Genomic DNA, 8,506 nt, shown 5'->3' with positions numbered 1-8,506 from the left:
AGTTTTCTGGTTCTGATATGGAGCTATGGTTAGGACAGTTGCTTCTGGCTTGCTGTTGTTGCTATGCCATTTCGACTTTCTGTATCCCCCACCACTCCAAATGATTTGTATAGCTTTTTATAACCATTTTAGAATTGAGAAAATATTGCTGAGAGAAGAGTGATTCAAACTGCAGACAAGAAGAAAGACATTTGATCCCTGATTCTGTAAAATGGATAGAATTATTTGTTGGTGGAAAGCATCTCAGCGTTTCCAGAAGGTGCGCGTCCCAAGTTTTCTTTACAAATCAATTTAATTCATTGAATGCCCTTCCAATGAGAGGGGTCCTAAAGACTAGACCTTGTTTTGATATTGGTCCAGGATCTAACAAACTAATGATTTGCTGAGAATTAGCCAATACTTCACATGCAGTCAATTCAGTATCAACTCACACCCAGGTCGATTTGACTATCACACTTAACAGTTCAAATCTCGGTTATTGCATAACATTACAGTTTGATCAGCCTGAAATAACTAAGTGGCAAACCTGTCTTCTGCTCAAAGTCTTCTTCCCTTTCTTTGTTTCCCCCTTCTTCCCACCTCCAGGGAAAATATCTTACAATCAAGTTTTTCTTGTGAGAGTTTGTTTACCCCAACTTCTGTTAAACTAGACGAATACTCCTCAGCTTTCTAAACACTCGCTCATCAGCTTTGTGAAATGGTGCAAAAACATCTTGGAATCTAAGATGGGAAAATAAACCTGAGCATATGGGGGGAAGACTTCGTTGTTAGGAAATAGATTTAAATGTTTAGCTCACACTTCAGCCTTGATGCCTCCCTTACTACCCTCTCTTGCTTCTCTCACTGCCTCCCCCTGGCTCTTGGGTACCTCACCTCTATTAGCAAGCTGGTTCACCGGCATAAATTATGAATGCATTTCAAGCCAGCCCTTTTGATAAGATAAATCAGAGGCTTTTCTCTTTTGCATGTTGCTGCTTTCATTCCTATTGAAACTTCCTGCACTGCGCTGCAGTGTCTTTCTACAAACTTACTATCCCCACATAAACTATGGAGGTATGTTTTTAATAGGAAAAATCAGGTAATCTTTTTTTTCAAGAAGCTTTACAAGTTAAGGATCCAAAATATTTCATGGTTAGTTGTGTGAGCTTCCAAATTAGCTGCATATAAAGTATTTTAAGATTTTTTTTTTTTTTTTTGGCTGTCACTGGCTGGCAATACTCATTTTGTGTGTGTGTGTTGGTTTGAAAAGCAGGAAGAAATGTAATGAATTGAGTGCTGTCAGAGATGTCTTCTGTTTGAACAATCTGCGATGGGCTGAATGGCAGGGACTCCCTCATCCAGTGCAGGTGCAGTAGAGCTGGGGAAGGGGGGAGGGGGGCTCCCTCTGTTCAGTCAAAAAGCACCATTCTCCACAATAGACCACACACTGACAGCCAGCGTGACATCAACTCACACTTTCATACTTTTCCCCCCATCCATAGTTCTGAGTTCACAAAGTGGCCATACAGTAGCATTGGTTAGGTTCCTTTAATGAACATTTTGTGGCTCCTATGACCAACATTGAAATCTGCTTAGCCTGGGAGGAACAAATAGATTTTTAATAGTGTGAGCTCCAAATCAAAATGTAAAGTTAGAGATATTTAAAGTTAGCTGGTCTCACCACTCTCTCCCAATACCAATGCCTACAACAGCCCCGAAGTGATCTGAAAACTCAGAGTTAAAAGTTCTTCTAAGACCGACTTAGGTTCCGAGCCACTGTTTTCTGATGTCCCAAGAGAGACTAAATAGTAAAAGAGGAAGGCACGGATTTCGTGTATTTATTTAAATTTAAAAGGACTTCTAGCATTTTATTATGCTGCGTGAGAGGGTTAATCCTGCAAATGAACGGACATTAATCTTGTGGAGTGGAGTCTGTCCCCTTTTGAATTGGTTTTACTGGGGAAAGGGGTGGGAGATAGAGAAGGGAGTTAGGAAAGGCTGTTTCAAAACTCTGGGCAAAGATGCGACCCCCCTTTGGCGGTCCCACCGCTGCAAGGGCTGGACCTTCCGAAGATTTCATTTCACATTCGTTTAAACTCAGGCCTTGGTGCCTCGAGTTTTAAGTGGAATTGTCCAAGGACAGAACGCTACTTAGAGGAACTATTCCAGTCAATCTCTTCTTCCCGCCACCCCCGCCCGGTTCCTACTCCTCTCCGCCTCCACCCGCTTCGCCAACTCTCTGTCTGGTTTCCCAACATTTAGCAGAAGGAGGGAGGGGCGAGGAAAGGGCTGCGCGGCCAGGACCGGTCCCCCGGCGCCGCCGCCGCGCGGGGCGAGAACCCGGCCGCCCTGCCACTGCCGGATTTCCCTCTGTGCCGGGACTGAAGCATCGCGCCGAGGAAAACTGATCCCTGCTTGCTTATTTAAAAAAAAAAAAAAATGTAGCCGTACATATTTTTCATCGCGGCAACAACAAAATAATCAACTTTCTAGCTCTCGGAGCAAAATCTTTTTATCACTCGCCTAAACATTGTTCACTAGGTGGGGGTGGGAGCAAGCAGACCTCCCAGGGCAGCGGTCACAGCATTTCCCGCACTCCTACCTCGCGCGTGGAGGCAAAAGTCCGGGGTCCGGCGGGGCGGGGCGCAGGGCAAGGGGATTTGGTGTGCAGGGCGAATAGAGGCCAAGTTCTTTAGAACCTCAAATAACACCGGAAGAGATGGGTCTTACCATCTCTGTGGAGTCCTTCGCTTGCGACTGCTAGGAGTTGTCGGGTGGCCTGCGTCAAGTATGCCTACGGCGCCTACTAAAGTCTGGGCCTAGGAGAAGAGGCATCTCCCTCCCCTCGACCCACTGCCCGCCGCTACTTGATAGCTGCCGCGTCTTCTGGCAGGTTACACACCCACAATTAATCTTTCTTATTAAAGCCTCCATTCTGTACCCAAGGGGCGACTCAAACCTATTTAGATTTCCTTGGTTGGCTGCACAAATTTAAGTGGGCAAAGAGTTATAAACCTAATAACAGAGGGCGAGAGAGAGAGAGTGATTTGAGTAGAGAAGACGCAAGATTGACTAGGGGTGTAAGGACGCTGCGGGCCTTGCCCGCCCCAGACACCTGCCTCGGGGCTCACGCCAGGCTCTGGGAAACGCAGCGAAGCCGCGGCACACACCGCACGCAACGTCCGTACACACACCTCCGTCCCTACCCTTTTCGCTCACAGGCACACTTGGAATGAGATTGCCTCTTCCGGATTTCTTATAAACCCCTCCCAGCAAGGCAGCATTCTCACAGCATCCCAAACCAGGGAACTTCCAGAGAGCCGGGGAAGGTTTGCACTGTTTGGGATTAATTGAGAATAATTAACACTGGAGACCGTTAATCACCACTTTGCCGCTCTCTCCCTCCTTTCGGTCTTTTCGGCGATTGCCTCTCTCGCTCAGGCTGTCGGCGCGGGTGGGTTCGATGGTGAAAGTGAAGACGTCGCGGTAGCTGTCACCCAGTTCGGCTGTACTTTTTTAAACGCTCGCATATTGTTTGATTACTAATTCGAGTTAATATGATCTTTATGGCAACATAACAGTGGATAATTGGCCTTTTTTTCTGAACAACAATGTAAATCACAATCGCTTTATTATTTAATAACGTCAAACGCTTCGTTGGATTGGCCCCGACCGAGAAGACCTTTTCTTTCTAGACAGTGTTGTGGAGGAAGAACAATGAAGATCTAATTGTGGAGATTTCATAAGTTGGCTCCCGTAAATGAACAGCTTAGATATGGAAGTTCCAGCAGATGCGGGCACTATTCGCCGTAGAAACTCTACCCCCACCCCCCGTACACGCAGCCCAAACACTCTATTAAAGGTTTTTTTGTGGTGATGGTGGTCCTCAGATCCTAGCAACCACCTAAATCTTCCAGTGGCAATTAGAGCTTTTTATCGGGCTTGCTCTTCAGCCCTTTATATTGCCGATTTAGCATTAAGGCATTGAGTCCAGACACCAAATTAGCGCAACTCCCAAAGACCCATAACCACTAATGCTCCCTTTCGGTCACTTTGGTGGTTGGACATCTAGAGTACCTGCCTGAGGCTTTATGTAAAGTCTTATTTTGTTCTTATTTGATTTTTAAAACGGATTCACCAATGCAGTGTCTTGGAACATATTTGTTTCAGGCAGAGTTTTGCAGGGACACGAGCCATTATTTTGCAAATGCCCAGAAGAGCAGACGAAACCTACAGACCCCTCAAATGCAGACGGCAACGCTTGGAAGGAATGGGTCCCCGCTGCTCCAATGAAAGATTAATCACATTTGTCCCCAAAGCCTCCATTCTAACGGTCTCTATCACAGCTTTTCCCGTCGCTGGAGGACCGCTGTCTCTGGGGTCTTAAGACTTCGGAGTCTTTTGCAACTGGAGAGCTCCCATCACTTGGAATTCGGGTCAAAGAGAGAGACTCCGAGTCTACAGCAGGTTTTGTTTATGCGTTTGCCCGCCTCTCCATTTTATTCAACTTCCACTGCCTGTCGGGAGGCAGAACAATTCGCTCCCCCCGGTCCCCGCCTCGCCTCTAAGATAAACAGGAGGTGCGAAATGCTTCGCCTGCACACGCGCCCTCGGGGCCCCTCTCCCCTCACCACCACCACCACTCCCCCCGCCCCCGCCCCCGCCCCGCGCGCACGGTGCAGCTGTCCTCGGCTCAGACCTGGATGGAGACATCCCCCTTTTCTTTTCCCACCCGCATTTCAAAACCATCACATGGACGGTTCTAGAGTCATGACCACATTTTCGGCTACCTTCCAATTTCTTTCCGGTTCATTCTTCCCCTTTCTGAGAACCTAAAAAGTGACAAGGAGGAGAGTCGAGGAACTGAGAAAAGGCAGTGGATTTTCAAAACTTATCCCCACCCCACCCCCGCCCGGTAAAAGTGTATTTTACCACAAGGAGTGCATTAGGAAACTTTCCCTAACTGGAGTTGGGCGCACTGTTATTCTTCTCCAGGGGCCCGCTGGCCTCCCCGCCCCCGCTGGACAATGCGTGCTTTGAGGCTCGGTGGCCTGCAGGCAGCGGGAGACGAGGGGACTGGGCGGCCTTCCTCCAAGGAGTCCGCAGCTGGGGGAGCGCTGGGGAGGGAGCAGGGCCGGGGAAGGCGGGCCACGCAGGAAGAAAAACCATAAAAGTACAATTTTCCTCCCTCCAGCCTTCCACAGAGACAAGCTTTGAGGACTTGGAGGCAGGGTGGCTGGGAGGGGGATATGAGAGGTTTAGTGTCTTGTTTCTCTCTTAGGACCCGCCCCCCCCCCCACCTTCATCTAAACATTTTATTTGGACACAAAATTATACATCCTAGGTTTTCTAAGCCGCTCGCTCTCACTCTTGGGCACCTGGTCTTTGCTTTAGTAATATCTCAACCCTGGTCTTTAACGCTAAAACCGACCCCGACGCTCACCCCTGCCTACAACTAGTCTACACATCGTCCTACCCTCCCCCGCACTCCGGGTGCCGCGCTCCGGGCAAAGCTCCCTGCAAGGCACTCTGGGACACTACTTTCTAGTTTGGGCTTTTTCACCCAAAGAGAACACCACCATCCTCCCCTCCAGGCACCTTCTAGAAGAGGACCTCTGAGATCAGCAGAGGCCGTCAGAGGGTTACCATATTGATGGAAGCGTTCGTCTGATGTTTTAAACCGTGTACCAAACGGGGCGTCAGGGCCACGTGCTGTGCCTTCAAAACGCCGCGCCGGGCCCAGGCTTTCAGAGGCGCGGAAGCCGGGGCTGGCGTGGAGGGGAAACCGAAGCTGCTAGCGGGCGTTAGGCGCCCGCGCTGCGCCGCAGGTCTGGCCGCAGCGCTGAGAAAAGCGAATTATCTGGAGCGTGTTTGATCTGGGACTGCGTAGTCAGCTTCTGCTTTATTTGTTTGTTTGTAATCTCATATTTAGCAAGCTGGGACGGTGGCAGCAAGGGAGAAAGGAAGGAATGGAGGAGGGGGCTACGCGGTAACCACACCCCTTCCTAATGAGTTAATTTCCATATTTGCGCCTCCCGCATCTAGCGCCCTCTTTTTCCGGACGCTACCGTGCTGTTGCGTCTTGCGCAGCGCAGACGCCGCTAGTCTGGATTGAAATGAAAAAGCTCGCAGTGGGAGCAGAAAATTGGTCTATTGATACATTCACTCCTAGTGTTGATCTTGGCATCACCGGCAGCCGGTTATTCCCCCTCCCCGCCCCGAAAGGGGCGCACACGGATTGCCGAGGGCTTGCAGACACCCAGGCTGGCAGCAGACAGAAATCGACATTCCTCCTGTTTCCCCGCCTCCAGCTGTCCGACCCCTACGTCCCTTTCTTTTTACCCAACTCCAGATTGTTTTTTTCCCCCTCTGTGTCTCAAAGTTAGGGCAATGAGGGCCAGTCGGCATTGAAAGGGGGCATATAATCCCAAATGAATGAATCAAAAGTGAAAGTTTCAAACTAGTTCCCGGTCCTGGTCGAGAAAAACGTGATCCTGCACTCGAGGGAGTGTGCTGGCCCCAGTGTGTGTATTTAAGAGACAGGAGAGAGACTGGGGCTGTGAGATTGTGACTGTAGGCTGAATCGCTAAAAGTTGTGGCAAGGACAGTGAAGAAGTTTTGGAAGAACCCTCAGTAGAAAACTCGAGGCGGGTGTCAGCTGCTTCAAACCTGGATTCCTATACATTCTTGTGGTGATACTGCTCTCAGGAAATTGGAGAAACAGACTTTTACAATTGCTCACCTCCCCCACCCGACCACACCACCCTCCTGACTTTGCCGCGCTCACTAGGGTGTGGGCTCGGATTTGAGCTCCAAAATAGTTAGCTTGTCAATTGCGAGCTGTAGCGATATCAAAGTGAACTGTCCCAAGTAACTCTTGTCTAGAAGCTGGGAAGAAGCTTAAGCAGCTCGCTTTAATGATGATTTGTAGCTCGGCGAGGGGCACGGACAGCAAACACCCCGCAGGTGTGTGCCGTAACACCACCATCCGGACTTGAATGTAGATTACTCTGGTGATCGTTTGATCGGCCCTTTGAAACCCTTTACAATTGCCTGTGACGAACGGCCACTCTCAGTTTTTCTCTGAATAATGCCTTGAGGGTAAGTCCTCCGGGCTTTTAAAGAGCTCTAGCATTTTTTTTTTTTTAAGAAGAAAAAGAAAAACGTTCGATTTTAGTTTAGACATCGTCAACTTTTAGTCGCTAACAGGCATCACTCAAACCGTTCAATACTTAATGACCGTTACTTCTGCCGTCTTCCCCGTGAGCCATGTATATAATATCTACATATGATATATATACACACGCACATATACAGTAAGTTAATAAAAAGAATAAATATATTAACTTTGTTGTCTTTAGTTCCAAACTGCCCTCTCTGTTTATAAGTGTTTGTGTGGGTGTTTATTATAAACATGCATTATTTTCATTAATGCCATTGTTAATCTTGTCTCAATGCCTTCTCTGTTCTCTGTGAATTATATCTGTTCGGACAAGTGGGAATTTAACCTAACATTAAGACTTTTTTCCAAAGTAAAACTCCGGAGTTTAACCCTGGCCACACCTTCACACCAACCCCCGTCACCAAAATGAAAAAAGGTGGTGCTGTTCAACCTTTAATATTTACTTAGAATGCTTACATAAGGGGAGGAAAAGGAACTTTTGTCTGAAACGGGCAACAAGCGGCACTTTGATTTCATAAAATAAATGTCAACAATTGCAGGAACTTATCAAACTAGGGTAGGGGTGGAAGGTCGGAGTGCAGTTGAATTAAAGACCCATTCCTGCCACTTCAGACTACAAAGGGTTACACATAAATAAGTGCCACATTTGCCTATTGCAAAAGTTTTCTCGGTGTTTTCTAAGTCACAACAGGGGAGGGGGAAAGCTGTCGTTTATTATCCAGCTCTGAGCCGGAGCAGACCCCAGTACCAAGAGGCTCTCAGCTTTGGCCGGCAGAAGAGGGGTAGCCTTTCAACAGCAGCCCCCTTTGTTCTCCCGATCTCTTTCCCAATTTCAAGCTTCACTTGCACATCCCAAGTTTGTGTGTTAATGACGCTATTACCATCTGGCTCGCCCTACTTTCCAAAAGATATAAATCTCCTAGCTCCATTGCCCGCATTATCATTTAAGTGCCACCATAGCCAGAAGAAAAAGATGCTTTCAAGACTCCAGATTCTCTTGCACTGACTACCCCTGGCATGACTAGTCCACTATATTTATAGACTATACATTGGGTGCGGCAGAGCTCCTTGAGAGACCTGATTTCCCAAGAGCTGTCCCTCCAAGCCAAGGAAGACGTGCTTCTGGGTGAAAGGAAGGCTTCAAGATGAATTTCCCTTTAAAATATTTTTGTTTTGTTTGCAGCAGGCAGATAGTGTGTCCCAACACACTTTAATGCGGTTGTGCCTTCCTTTCTCCCTTTCACATTGGTAAAAGTTCCAGTGCATTTCCCAGACACTCACGATGTGCCACTCTTCAAATCCTATTTTGAGAGGGAGAATAGATTGGTCTCTCTATTGGGTGGG

Source organism: Suricata suricatta, chromosome 5, assembly GCF_006229205.1.
Source record: "Suricata suricatta isolate VVHF042 chromosome 5, meerkat_22Aug2017_6uvM2_HiC, whole genome shotgun sequence".
Taxonomy (NCBI): domain Eukaryota; kingdom Metazoa; phylum Chordata; class Mammalia; order Carnivora; family Herpestidae; genus Suricata; species Suricata suricatta.
Note: the sequence above shows the minus strand (reverse complement) of the source record.